Source organism: Muscardinus avellanarius, assembly GCF_963383645.1.
Source record: "Muscardinus avellanarius genome assembly, chromosome: 17".
In the NCBI taxonomy this organism is placed as follows: Eukaryota; Metazoa; Chordata; class Mammalia; order Rodentia; family Gliridae; genus Muscardinus; species Muscardinus avellanarius.
Genome location: NC_137803.1, coordinates 24572668 through 24587120, shown reverse-complemented (window position 1 = coordinate 24587120; position 14453 = coordinate 24572668).

The following is a 14453-nucleotide window of genomic DNA, read 5'->3' as shown; positions in this document are numbered from 1 at the left end:
CAGCTACTTAGGCCTCTCTGCAACTGAGTGAGACACTGTTTCAAAATAAAGAATAAAACAAAAGGGTTGGGGGTGTAGCTTAGAGTTACAATACCCCTGAGTTCCACCCCAGTACCACAAAAAAGAAAAAAACACAAAATAAAAATAAAACGGGACTGGGGATATAGCTTGGAAGTAGAATGCCCCTGGGTTCCAAGCCCATTAACACACACACACACACACACACACACACACACACACACACACACACAATAAATAAATAAATAAATAAATGTGATATATAAAATAAAATAAATACTAAGAACTTTTGAATGCATGAACACCATTTTGTCCATAGGAAGGCGGGCAATACTGCAACCTGAGGACCTGGTCCAGGGCAGGTGTCTCAGGCTTTAGGTGCCTCAGAATCATCATGGCTTCTGGTCACCCCTAGAATTTCTGAGTCCATGGGTCTGAGACGGGACGTGAGAATTTGTCTTGTAACAAGCTTCGGGGTGATGCTGAGCCTGCAGTCTGCTGGTCTTTGGACGAGTTCACCCTGGATGGAAGCGAGCTGAGCAGGTGAGACCCACCGCTGTCCCTGTCTGCCTCGGGTGGGCACGGGCACGAGGAGTGTGCATACCCGCCTCACTCCCAAGGCGGGGTGAGGACCCCTCGGCCTCCAGTGTTGGAGCGATCTGAGTGGGATTCCCTGCACAGCTGCTAACCAGCTTGAGGCTTCAAATCCTAAGAAAATGGAGGCTCAACAGAGAAATAAAACAACACCTTAGCCGGGCATGGTGGCGCACGCTTATAATCCCCCAGCTTGGGAGGCAGAGACAGGAGGATCACACAGGTTCGAAGCCAGCCTCAGCTACTGAGTGAGGCTCTCAGCAACTTAGTGAGACCTTGTTTCCAAATAAAATATAAATTAGGTCTGGGAGTGTAGCCTGGAGGGAGAAAGCCTCTGGGTTCCACCCCCAGTACCACATACAACAAAACAAAACAAAAACCAAAACCAACGCCTTAGCAGGGCATGGTGGCACATGCTTGTAATCCCAGTCCTTGGGAGGCTGAGTACTGTAATCCCAGTACTCGGCTACTTAGTGAGGTTCTCAGCAACTCAGTGAGACCCTGTTTCAAAATAAAGAATTAAAAAAAAAAAAAAAGCCGGGCGTGGTGGCGTACCCTTGTGATCCCAGCATTCCGGAGGCTGAGACAGGAGGATCACGGTTCAAGGACAGCCTCAGCTACTACTTAGTGAGGCCCTTTGCAACTCTGTGAGACCCTGTTTCAAAATAAAGAATGAAAAATAGGACTGAGGGTGTAGATTGGCGGTAGACTGTCCCTGGGTTCCATCCATAGTATTCACACACACAAAAGCAAAAGCAAAAACCAACAACAACAACAACAACAACAATAAAAAACAAATTAAATAATTAAAAAATAGGGCTGGGGGTGTGGCTCGGAGGTAGAATGCCTCTGGGTTCCATCCCCAGTGCTGCAAAACAAACAAACAAAACCCCCACCAAAAAACTGACTTATGGTGCCTTTTAAGAAGAGGGTCTGGTAGCTGAAGACGGGGGAGCCTTAGTGTGAGCATGGAGGAGGTGGGAGCCGCAGCTGCCAGGAGTGGGGGAGCCGGTGCCTGGTCAGTCGGCACTGGGGACAGCTGTGGAAGGCTCTGGGGCTGCCACACCGCACTCTCCTCTTCTTGGGCCTGCCTGGGAGGCTGTGCCCGCATCCTGGTGGGTATAAACAGAAGGCCAGTGTGGGGGGCACCTGCCGCAGGGTAGTCACCAGGAACGCAACAGGACCCTCCCGTCTCCTCTCCCCCATGCTCCCTCCACCTGGGGGACTCTTGAAAACCAAAGCAGCAGCATAGCCCGGCCAGGCAGTGGGAGCGGCAGTGTTCTTAGCTGGGCCCAGGGACCCCCACACCTGTGCAGGCTGCCTTCCTCTGCGGGAAGGCCCCGTGAGGCCGGCCTTTTGCACCTGGAACTTGTGAGTCACCGCCCCTGGTGTGCAGCTGCGGGAGCGGGGTAGCCAGGGAGCCTGCTGTCTTTAGAGTCGATTACGGAGCTTCTTTACGGCACCGACTTAGTGTTGGGAAGGGCCAGGAGGACTCTGTGGAGACATCAGGCTGTGGAGGGTCTGAGCCCCGCCCGCCATTGCCCAGCTTGGCGAGCGTGAGCTAGTCTGCTGTCATTGAGCTCGGTCCCTCACTCTCTGCAGAGTGGGGTGATGGGGGTGCAGACTGTATCTCGAGGGTGCAGCGAGTGTGTCCAGATGGGACCCCTGGATGCTCCCTGCGCCCCTCAAGACCTGCTCATCTAATCTGTGGACGTTCCCAAAGACCCCTGTGGGCTATTACTCCAAAGAGAGCTAAACTCAGGGAATCTCACCCAGGGATTCCTGTGCATCCGAAGGCTGGATACATTATTTGTTCACCCAGATCACAATTGGCGAGCCAATACAGTTATGTGAACCTTTGGGGCTTGTTGGTGCAGTGAACCTTTGGTTCCTGTGGGCCTCCCTGAGACCATGCTGCGGGTGGGTAGGTGGGTGTGGGGAGAAGCCTGTTCCATCCAGGCAAAGTGGCAGAAGAACCACAGTCTGCGGGCCGGGGTGAGGCCAAGAGAGCTGAGGCTGGAGGCATGGTGGGGAGTGTGGGGTGATGCCGGTCCCTATAGAGGTCTCTCTGTACACCTGCTTCCTGGAGCCATCTGTGTACACCGAGAGCTTTGAGATCAGGATGAAACTTTGAGCTATGGAGTCACAAAGGAGGTAAAATACCAGCCAGGTTATCAAAAGCTGCTGCTTTATTCGGACCTGGCATCCTTGGGGAGTCAGCAGGCCGTGGGGGAAGGGACCAATGAGCCATGTGTTTGGAGAGTCGCCCGTAGTCCCTATCAGCCAGCTGAGTCACGTGGTGAAGATAAAGTACTGATGTTTTATAGGCATGCTGATTCTCTTGCAACATCCGTAGACTCACGGCCCCTGGAGTCTGTCACGGGATGTTTGGAGTCTCGCGACACCTGGAGTCTCATCGTATCTCTGCTTCTGGCTTCTAGGGTTCCACCTCCTGTCCCTTCCAAGGGGTCACATGGGGAGAGGGGGACCCGGCCTATCACAGGGCTTTGGAGTCAGACCCAGATATAAACCGGGCTCCCCTGCTCTTTAGTTAGTTTAGTGCTTGAAATGTAGTTTTTCCACCTGTAAGATGGTCATCATTGTATCACCTTATTCATTCTGCCCAGGATAACTAAATGAGGTATGCGTTGAGTATTCTTTATGAGAAATGCTTGGGACCAGAAGTGTGTCAGATTTCCAGGTTTGGGGAATTTTGGAATATTCACATGGACTTTACTTGTTGCCTGTCACCAATCTGAAAATCCCAAATCTGAAACGCTCTAAACCCCAAAGCTTTCTGAGCACCTGGTTCAAGTCCCTCTAACCTAAGAGCAAGATGGGATGATTTGAACTTTCAGCCTCTATGGTGAGGCGAAATCCTCACGAACAGGTGTGTGGGGAGGGAAAAGGGGGTTGTAGCTGTGATTCAGGGCGAGGCAGTATCTCGCTCACTCTGAGTTGGCCAGCGGACGCCAGCTTAAAACCACAGCCCCGGGGAGGTCGGGGTGGCTCCCAATGGCCGGACATGAGGCACTTCTAGACGTGCACAGGGGACTGCCGATGGCAGTTTCAGCCTGCGTCCCCCTCTGTCTGCAGTGACAAGTGGTCTCCTCACTCCCATTTCCCTACCCAATCCTTTATCCTAACTACCCACGAAGCACTGAGGTTACCTTGCACAACAATCTGTTCCTTTGCGATGGCGTCTCTAGTTGCTTTTGTGTCACAAAGAAAGAAGTAGCTGGGTAGCTGCCACCGGGACTATGTGGCCTCCACAACCTAAAATACGTTTTATTTGGCCCTTTGCAGAAAGAGCTTGTTATTCCCCGAGACACACATCCCTTCCTCTCAGAAGCATCTGCACTTAAATCCACACTCCTGCCTCAAGCTGAAGAGATGAAGGTAAGAGTGGAATTCCCGGCACGAGTGTACCAGAGGCGGCTTCCCCTGGCTGACCTTTCCAGGGGAGAGGATGGGAAAAATCAGAGCCAGGTAACAGAGAACAGCAGGATGTAAAGAAGCCCGGGGCCGGGCAAGAGGAGCCCTGGTTTCTAATGTCAGTTTCAAGGAACTCAGAATGTGATCTGGAGCAAAAGGGCCTTTCATGTGATACCCCCCCAAACCAGATCTGCCCTCTGAAAAAGGGAGCGAGGACCTCAGAAGTGCGGCTGAGGAATCTCCATGGTCAATTCATGGAGATTAACCTGCTCTTTTTTTTTTTTTTTTTTTCAGTGATACCCAGGGGCATTCTACCTCCTAGCTACACCCCCAGTCCTATTTTTTATTCCTTATCTCAAAACAGAGTCCCACTGTGTTGCAGAGGGCCTCAATAAATAGCTGAGGCTTTCTGCAAACCTGGATCCTCTGGTCTCAGCCTCCTGAATGCTGGGATTACAAGCACGTGCCACCATGTGGGCTTTTGTTTACTTATTTTTTATTGGTGCGTTCTTTTCATACATCTTACTTGAGCATGCTGATACGGTAGTCTTCCCTTTCAGGCGAGGGAAATAGGGTGCCTAAAGATGAAGAGGCCTTGTTCTCCAACTCTTTGGTTTGAGGAGACTCTTGTAGACCCTTGGCATCTGTTGTAGGTGACATTTCAGACATTCCCAAGCCTGCATTGTACGTAAGTATGTACGTACTGGGGATCGAACCCAGGAGTATTCTACCTCTGAGCTACACCCACAGCCCTTTATTTTGAAACAGGGTCTCAAAATAAATTTGTGCTGGGCTGCACTAAGTAGCCGAGGCTGGCCACAAACCTGCGATTCGAAGACAAGCCTGTGCCACCATGCCCAGCTATTCTTTATTTTTAAACAGGGTTTTTCTAGGTTGCTGAGAGTCCCGCCATCTTGCAGAGGCTGTCCTTGAACCTGCAATCCGTCTGTCTCAGCCTCCCGAGGACTGGGATTACAGGTGTGCACCGCCACATTCAGCTCGCATATCTGTTATCGTGCTGAGTCAGGAACAGTTCTCATGCATTTCCAGTGAAGCCAGAGGACGGCATGGTGTCTGGGTTGCAAGACAGTCAGTCCTTCTCCCTGGTTCGAACAGGCATGGGACCTGAGAGTGGTCGAGAGTATTCTTTTTGTAGATAAAAGCTCCGTGTCAAAAGTCTCAGCAGGGACTATCCAGGAGTGACAAGAGTCTACTTTAAAGTCCTTATTTGTAATCAGGGACTCTGGCCCCTGGTGGCCATTCCTAGAAGCTGGCATGACTTTAAATACAGCACCAGGAAGTAGCTTCCTTTTATGGAAGGCTCAGCTTCCGGTTCCTAGAATTGCTGACTCCGCCGGCACCAGATGCCCACAGGTCACCGGAGGAGGCCTCTGGCCAGGAACGGATGACAGCTACATTTTATTTGGACGCTAAAGCAAGTTGCAGTTTGAATGGCAACCACGCCCCGTACTGTCCAGAAGCATGTGAGGGACACAGAACCGGCACTTAGTGGGTTTATTTCTATCCTGCAAACGAAGCCTGTTCACTCTTAAAAATGCAAACCCACACCCTAGCCCAAGCCCAAGACAGTTGCAACATATGACATCACCTGGTTTTTTTTTTGTTGTTGTTGTTGTTTTTAATAGCCAGCCTCTGTCGGCAGTGCGCGTTGGCCAGTTGTGTGCTATTTTAAATTCTTCCCACTCTGTTCCCTGTTTTGGGCCACTCTAAAAGGAGGGAGGAATTCAATCGGCAGCAGAAGAATGCAATGAAGTCCTGTTTCCTAAGCCCCAGTGGAGAGCAGAGTGAGGGGAGGACCCAGCCGGCTGAGGATGGAGCCCTTCTTCTGTGCCCCCATCCCCAGGCCCACGGGCACACTCACAAATGGCAGTGGGTCAGAGGGACGGAGGAGGGGCGCTGGGGGCATGGAGGAAGAGAAGCATTTCCTGAAGGGCCGTCCAGGTCCAGAGCTTCCAGCAGCTGCCTCCTGAGCCCCTGTTTGTCTTCTGGGCCAGATCCAGGTGACCTCAAAATGAAGGGCTGCAGGTGACACTGGTCATGGCCCTGTCCCTGCCAGGACCCCCACCCAGCCATGAACCGCATCTGCCCAATCTGCCCTCCTTATGGGACTCTCCAGTCCAGCGTCTGCATGACTGGGCTAAAGATTACCTTTTCTTCTCTGATGACTTTCCCCTTTCTGGTCACTCAGAACAAATACATCTTTCCTCTGCGTGGCCCTTTCCCTCTTGTGAAATGGCCGGAGGGTCCACTCCAAACCCACGGGGCTGGGCTGGGCTGGAGGGATGCCCTGCACACCGCTGCCTTCATGTGGCTGCGCACTCCCGGGGTTGTTTGAGGCTGGTGAGCATGTCATCACCATCTCCCAGATCTCAGTAGTGCCCTTCCTCTGGTCCCCACTCACTCCAGCTGGTCAGAATGGGTGTCACCGATGGGCCCCTGGGGACCTCCAGTGCCCTGAGTCCCCACTATGGCCTCCAGGGTGTGAAGGCCCAGGGTGTGTCATGGAGGCTTGGGATGGGGCCATGTTCCCCCTAGGAGGTCTCAGGCTGTGTGTGCCGGACACTGGGTATTGTTTGTGGACAGTCCTAGTGCAATGTCACAGCAAACCAGTGCTCCGCGATGGGGAGACACATGCCCGGGGCCTGGCATCCCGCACTGCCAGCAACACAGACACCCAGTGTTTTGATGATAGTTCACACTCAGACACTTTGTTTCAGCATAGTTAATACAGCTGTGAGACAGGCGTGGTGGCACACGCTGGTAATCCCTGCGCTTGGGAGGCAGAGACAGGAGGATTGCGCAGGTTCGAAGCCAGCCGCGTGTGCTGGCTTAGGAGACCCTGTTTCCAAATAAAAATGTAAAAATAGGTCTGGGAGTGTAGCCCAGAGGTAGAAGGGCTTCCAGGAACCCCAGTACCACCAATAACAAAACAAAACAAAACAAATACAGCTGTAAGTTGAGAGAGCTTTGAATGCTCAAAACATCCCGAGGAAAGGTAGGTTTCCAGGTTGGTACTGTGTGAGGCGGCCCAAACCCACGGGCACTGGCGGGCTCTACCACTGTGCCACCCCCATCTGTAAGATGGGGGAGCTGGTTGTGGTGGCACACATTTGTAATCCCAGTATTTGGGAGGCTGACACAGGAGGATTGCAGTTTGAGGACAGCCTCAGGTACTACTTAGTGAGGCCCTTTGCAACGCAGATCCTGTTTCAAAATAAAGAATAAAAAATGGGGATGGGGTGTGGCTCGGAGGTAGACTGCCCCTGGGTTCCATCCCCAGTACTGAAAAAAAAAAAAAAAATTGGGATAACTGCCCTACCTCAGAGGATTGGCAGGAGTCACATGTAATACTATATGAAATTCGTTCTGGAATGAAAGACAAGACAGCGAGGCTTGGAGCAGCAGGAGCCTCCAGGTCCAAAGAATATTCAAACATAGTTTTCTTTTCCTTGTTTTCTTGCATTTAGAAGCAGCTCTGATCTTGGAGCTCCTGAAGCCTCTGAGGAAGCTGACCCCAGGGTACACCCTGATTTGGAGAGGATGGTGGCAGCCGGAGGCCACAGCAGGCCATCCCCTCCCAGGGCACTGCTGGGCTGGGAGGCACGAGAACTCCAGAAAGCTACAAGAGCCCTGGAAAGCTGGAACCACCGGCCTCCAACTAAAAAGTGACCCAGAGCCAGGCGTGGTGGCACACTCTTGTAATCTCAGCATTAGGGAGGCTGAGACAGGAGGATCGCAGTTTGAGGACAGCCTCAGGCACTACTTAGTGAGGCCCTTTGCAACGCAGAGACTCTGTTTCAAAATAAAGAATAAAAAATAGGGCTGGGGGTGTAGGTCAGAAGTAGAATGCCCCTGGGTTCCATCCCCAATGTGGCAAAAAAAAAAAAAAAAAGATACAGAGCCAGGTGTAGTGCACGTTTAACCCCAGTCAGCACTTGGGAGGCTGAGGAGGAGGCTGAGGAGGATGGTAGGTTGGCACCTGGCCTCAGCAACTTAGTGAAGCCTTCCACAACTTGGTAAGACCCTGTTTCAAAAAAACAAAAAATAGCTGGTTGTGGTGGCGCACGTTTATAATCCCAGCGTTTAGAAGGCAGAGACAGGAGGATCTCACAGGTTCGAAGCCAGCCTCAGCTACTTAGTGAGGCTCTCAGCAACTTAGTGAGACCCTGTTTCCAAATGAAGTATAAAATAGGTCTGGGAGTGTAGCCCGGAGGTAGAAAAGCCCCTGGGTTCCACCCCCAGGTACACACACACACACACATACACACACACACACACACACACACACGGCTGGGGGTGTATCTCAGAGGTAGAAGCCCACTGAGTTCATTCTCTCGCACCAAAATCAATCAATCAATCAATCATTGGTGACAGAAGGTAAGCAAGGAACATCTTCCAGTGCCTGAGTTTGCTCTTGAAAGACTGTATGGGGGGGGGGAGTTGAGTAATTTAAGGCAGTTTAATTTAAAAATGGATGTTGTTTAGGAAGTGCCTGCCGTTCACGGGTTGAAAGCCTTCTGAGGCATTTTCGGGCTTGCAGCTTAAAGCAGTTGTTCACAACCCTGGCTTGGAGAGTTGAGCTGCCCACTCCTGCTCCCCAGCCAGGGACCCCACCCCTGCAGTGGGGTCTGGCGCGTACCCCGCAGTACTGCTTCTGGGCCCTCTGTAGATGAGACGATTTCAAGAGCTGAGCGATATCATAACGAGCCCATCAGGGAGCTTTGCTGGATCAAACCCAGGGGAGTCCAGGGTGGGGGTGTGAGTTCCCAATGGTCTTGGCACTGCTCCCAGCATCCCAAGAGGCTGGGTACAGATGTGGCAGAGAGGACCAAGGACTCATACTTAGGTGTCTCCTTCCATCGCAAACTAAGGATGTCTCTCTAAGCCCTGAGACTTAGCCATGAGGTCTCAAAGTTCCGTGAAACCGCACCCCAGCGCTTCCTGGACCCCGGAATGATGTTTCTGAAGACCCCAGTTCCTTTCTGGGAATAGTCCAATGGAAAGCCCACAGGAAATTGAGACTTCCCAGAAAGGTGCGGGTGCTCTAACTATTCAAATAAAATCTTACTTGGGAGTTAAGAAATGGACTTTTGAGCGGCAGTGGCCTGTTCTGTAACCAGCAGGCCATTTTCATCACTTTCAGGTAAGTGGGTGAGGCTGTCAGGAGTGGCCTCCCAGCCAGGGGGAAGGTGGGGGTTGAGGGGGGCTGGCAGGGAGTGTAGAGTGCCCAGAAAGTACAAAGGGCAGTCTTGCAGGGGTGGCCTCTCCCGGGATCGGGTATCTCAAGGAGGGAGCAGGACAGCAGGGAGAAGACCCCGCCCAAATCCCCACCGCCTGGCTGAAGGCCAGCTCTGCTCCTCACTGTGATCTGGGCAGGTCCAGGCAGCTCTGACTGGGTCTTTCTCTTCTGTAAAAAGGGGGCGACTACTACTTCCCTCCCAGAGTTGAAGGATTAGACCTGATATTTAATCCTTAATAAAACACTTAGTAGCTTGCTACTCAAGCATTCAAAATGATGGTTATCTTAGCCTTAAAAACGATTTTCTACCACTTGCCCTAGTTCCTAGGATGTTTTCAAGGTGGCTAGACGGAGCTTCATTTTCTACTCAGCCGGTGCAGTTCTGCAGAGATGATTTTTACCCCTCAGCATGACTGGCAATGTCAGAGGCCTTTTCTGGTAGTCACAACTGGATGTTTGTTTTAGCGACACCTAGTGGGTGGAGGCCAGCGTTGCTGGTAAACATCCCACAAAGTACAGGGCTGCCTCTCTCCAGGGCCACAGAAGCTCTGGCAAATGACCCAGCCCCAAAGGCAGCAGTGCTGAGGATTGAGAACCCGGGTGCGACGAGGGTTGGGAGGTGCGCAGGCTCACGCGTGGGACCTGGCTGCCCCTGAAAATGGCTGTCGCCACGCCAGGACGAGGAGCGCTCAGTCAGTACACTTGAGCATCCGTAACTCGGGAATCAGAATCAGAATTAAGACTCGCACGCCAGGTGACTGATTTGGTTTTTTGGTAAGATGTGAAAAAACGACAGAAATGAGAGGATCAGAACAGAAGAGCAGCTAGAGATTGAATTCTGGTTTAGGGGTGGGCTTTACGTAGTAGCAAAATATATTAAGTCCATCCTCCATTCTTGACTTTCAAGATGAGGCAACTGTATATTAAGAGACTATGAACATAAGCCAATTAGTTTGTATGACTCTGGAAAAATAATTATCTGCAAGTCAATAAAATTATCTGTCTAAGCCACTATCTGCTCATACTATGGCCTTAAGGCTTAAGTAAACATCTGAGCTGGGTGTAGAGGCGCACACCTGTAATCCCAGTGTTTAGGAGGTTGAGAAGGAAGATCACAGTTTGAGGCCAGCCTCAGCAACTCAGTGAGACCCAGTTTCAGTTAAAAAAGGGCTGAGGGTTTAGCTCAGAAGTAGAATGCCCCTGGTTCAATCCCTAGCACCAAAAATCAATCAATAAACCAAGTACAAATCCCAATTCTACCAGAGCTTTGACTAATTTTGACACTTAATTTGCTTGGCAGAGCACTTCAGTATGCAGTTGAGTCCATCAATTCTGAAACAAGAATTGGTGCTTTAACCTAGCCCAAGCCCTTTGTGGTGATGAAAATCTAAGAATATAAATATAAAAAAAATAACCCTATGTTAAAAAGGGCTACTGAAATCTTTTGACTGGCATGCCCAGGAATTGAGAACCATTCATTTGAATTAAATTAAAAAACTAAAGAAATTGAGAACAATTCACTTGAGTTAAATGAAAATGTGTTCACAGTTGTAAGCAACACATGAGACATTTTTCATGAAATCTTCAAAGTGCATTTTGATTTAGGGTCTTTAATTTTTTACCTTAAGCCAGTTAAAACCTTAAACCTCAGCTTTAATCTCTGCAAAATGAAGATAATAGTCTCTCTACCCCTAGGACCTTGGTAAAGATTAGATAAGACTATGCACCTGAGGTTCACTTTGTACTAACGGGGTCACACTCTAAAGGTAGTGTTCTAGAACCTGAAGCTTTTTACTTTTCCCTTACACAGTTCTTCAGGAGCAGTTCGACAGTGTTTTTCAGGGCCATGCTGGGCTTTTAAAAGAATCAGAACAAGAGAGATGCTCCCTGGGAAAGCAAGTGAGCTATTTCACAGCATGGCTAGGTCTTACAGTTTGCCGAGGCAATTATCTCCACTGAAGAGATAAGGAATATGAAATTCAAAACATAGTATCTGCAAAATATGAAATCAGATGCCCTCTAATGAAGGCAGAAAACAAGAGAACTTGAATTACAGTGGAAGTCCATGGCTGAAGAATAATCCAATTCTATAGCTGCTGTGCCTTAGAAGATTTGTAGGCCTCGCTCAGAAACAGTATCCTAGGCAAGCCAGGATTTGGAAAGCATAGGATATGACTGAAAAGATCAGAGGTACTCCAAAAGGTGACACATGGCCTTCGGTGATCTGCTTTGGATCTCAAGCCCTAGGAGAGACATGGGGTCCAAGTGGTTGCATCTTTTGCTGGTGGTACTGGTGAAAGGGTCAGTGGGAAGATGCCACTTAGGCAGATTAAAAAACAAAACACAAACCCTCAGAAAGAGACGGATGAGGGACAAGATGTGATGTGAAGTCGCTTAAACTGAGGAAATGAAAGAGGAACAGCAGCAAAGGCCTGGCTACCAATACAGAAAGTAAAAGTGGAGGGGCCATTTCTGCAAGCCCTGACCACAAATACACATCTTTTACATGAGAGTGTATTTTACAAAAAGAACCAAGAAGCACCTTTCTGGCAAGAGAAAACAAAGTACTATTCTATTTTGAGAGTTCTCATCACTTGCCAGAATAAGAACTTCTTATCTGACTGGTTTACAAGCCATTTGGGAAAGGCCATGGAGAACAGGACTGGAAAACATATGGCTGGGGTTGGCTTTCTCAAAATCAAGCAGGACAGTAGCTCTCATGGCATGAATTAGAGAACCTTCATCCATTTGTTGAAGAGGTAAGCCTAGGGAGATCTGTTCAACTTCTAGGTATCTGGGGCTTCCAGAATTAAAGAGACATCCTACGCAACATCACTGGATGACTTAACCAAGCAGCAAGTTTCCAAGTACAAATTCAGTAAGGGGGAAGAGTAGGAAAGTTGCTATTTGATCTAAATACAACCTGGAACCCATTCACAGACTACTCTTGATTTTTATCAGTAACCTACATACAGAAAAAGAACCTTAACTAAGATAGTATCAGCTGCAACACAGAAGAGATGAGCTAGTCTATTGCTCCAGTTCTTCTGTGGTTTTGGTCTTTCAGAAAACTTCACTTTATGAATCATAATTTCTTAACAAGCATGACTATTATCTCTATTATCATACTTTGTCATTGAATAAACCTCAGACTTGGAATGTAAGTAATCTACAAATGTTTAACATTACACGAGTTAACTATTCTCTCAATCCTTTTTGAAATTTTACCTCTATTTTTTTTTAATTACATGAATCTACAATGCCCAGTCCTTTCTACATTTGGGACTTAAACATCAGACTAAAGGGCACTTGAAACTACTACCCCATTCATGTGTCTTGGCAACTCCTCTGAGATTGTGGGAACAGATCATGTCAAAGTTGAACTGATTTTGATCTTGGGAAACGTCACCAAGCAGATGCTCTGGTGCTTTAAAATAGGGGAGTACCTACGGCTTAACTTCCAGTGTAATTATCTAGTTCCAGGATTACCTAAGAAAACTCAAATTTCCTTTTGAATACAGGCTAATTATTGATTTGTTTGAGAACATTTGAACTTAACAGAACCCCCATCTGATTGTCTCTATGGCAGAGCTGTCTTGTGCTTTAAGGTTCTGTGTAGCCTTTAAGATGGTGTGACTGACTCCTCCCATCCTGCTGTTCAGTATTAATATATACAATAAATTATGTATGATGCTGCTAGTTTTGGGTAAATGTTGAAATGCTGCTGCTAGGCATACAATTACATAATCTTGACCCTCACTTACTGGCTCTTCTTGACAAGCTTTTTGTCACTAAGCTGGTTCTTTCCAGTTCTGTTGTGAATTCAGGTCAATATTGTTTCTTGAGCCTTTTATATTAAAACAGAGCTGGCCACTTATCCTCCCTATTGAAGTTCTCTTGTGCTGTACAAGTGGCATCCTTTAAAATAAGGACTAAACAAAACACTGAATGAACACAAAGGTAAAATAGCTCAATGGCAAAAAATAAAAATTTAAAAAATTTCAGCTGGGTGTGGTGGCGTACGCGTGTAATCCCAGCATTCAGGAGGCTGAGACTGGAGGATTGTGTTTCGCGGACAGGCTCAGCTACTTAGAGAGGCCCTCTGTAACTTAGTGAGACCGTTTCAAAATAAAAAATAGGGCAGGGGGTGTAACTCGGGAGGTTGAATCCCCTGGGTTCCATTCCCAGGAAACCCCCCCCCCATTTTTTTCAACTTTTCCACATGGTCAGCTGAAAAAATAAAAACTTATTAGGAGTAACTATTATGAACTATCCAAGTGGGGAGGTATAGCACTTTAATGAGAATAGCCAATCTTAATTTTATTCAGTGGAATCCCATTAGGCTTCTCAATGTCCTGTCTATGTTTCATTATTGTTCGATTATCTATAGTTATTAAGAATAAAGGTTTGAATTATAAGATGGCTACAAACATTAAATCATTGTAGAAGACAACATGTAAGATATTCTAAACATCCCCAACCTCCATCCATTATTTAGGAAAAATTTTAGAATGAGAAAAATAGAAATTTACGAAAAGGAGTGGGGTAGGTAGCAGATTGAGAATCAGCATGTGATTTTAGGATAACAGATCCACCGTAGAGAGTAAGTTAACCTGTTAATAACTAATTTATCATGCCTATTTCATAGCTATTTTCTAAATCCAATTATATTCTAGCCTTCTTTAGTCTTACTAAGAACCTTCTCTGCACAGAGATTCTTATGCTAAAACTTTTATAGAAAGAATAACCACAAAAACTAAGCAACTGGGTAAAACAAATGTTTTCAGTTTAGCTCCTCTCCTCCCAGGTTGTGAAAGTAGAATTGTGTACCACCTTCGAGATTATCCAGGGTGATGTGGCTGGTTCTGGTAAAAAGGTCCTGAGTACCTGGGGTCTATCTTCTCTAGTGCTTTCAAGCAAGAAAATCTACACAGGCACCCACAGAAAGGGAGGGACAGCTTTAGAATGAGAGTAAGTGCTTATCAGTTGTGCTAACATTGGTTCCAGACAGTTTGGGCTAACCCTGTCAGGGAAGCCTTTAAAGCAAATTATTTTCTAGGTCCTCTGGAAGACCTTAACCTCAAATTAAGTAAAAGAAGTTCATTTCATAGGTAAGCAAATCAAAACTGGAACTGTATACTGTAAT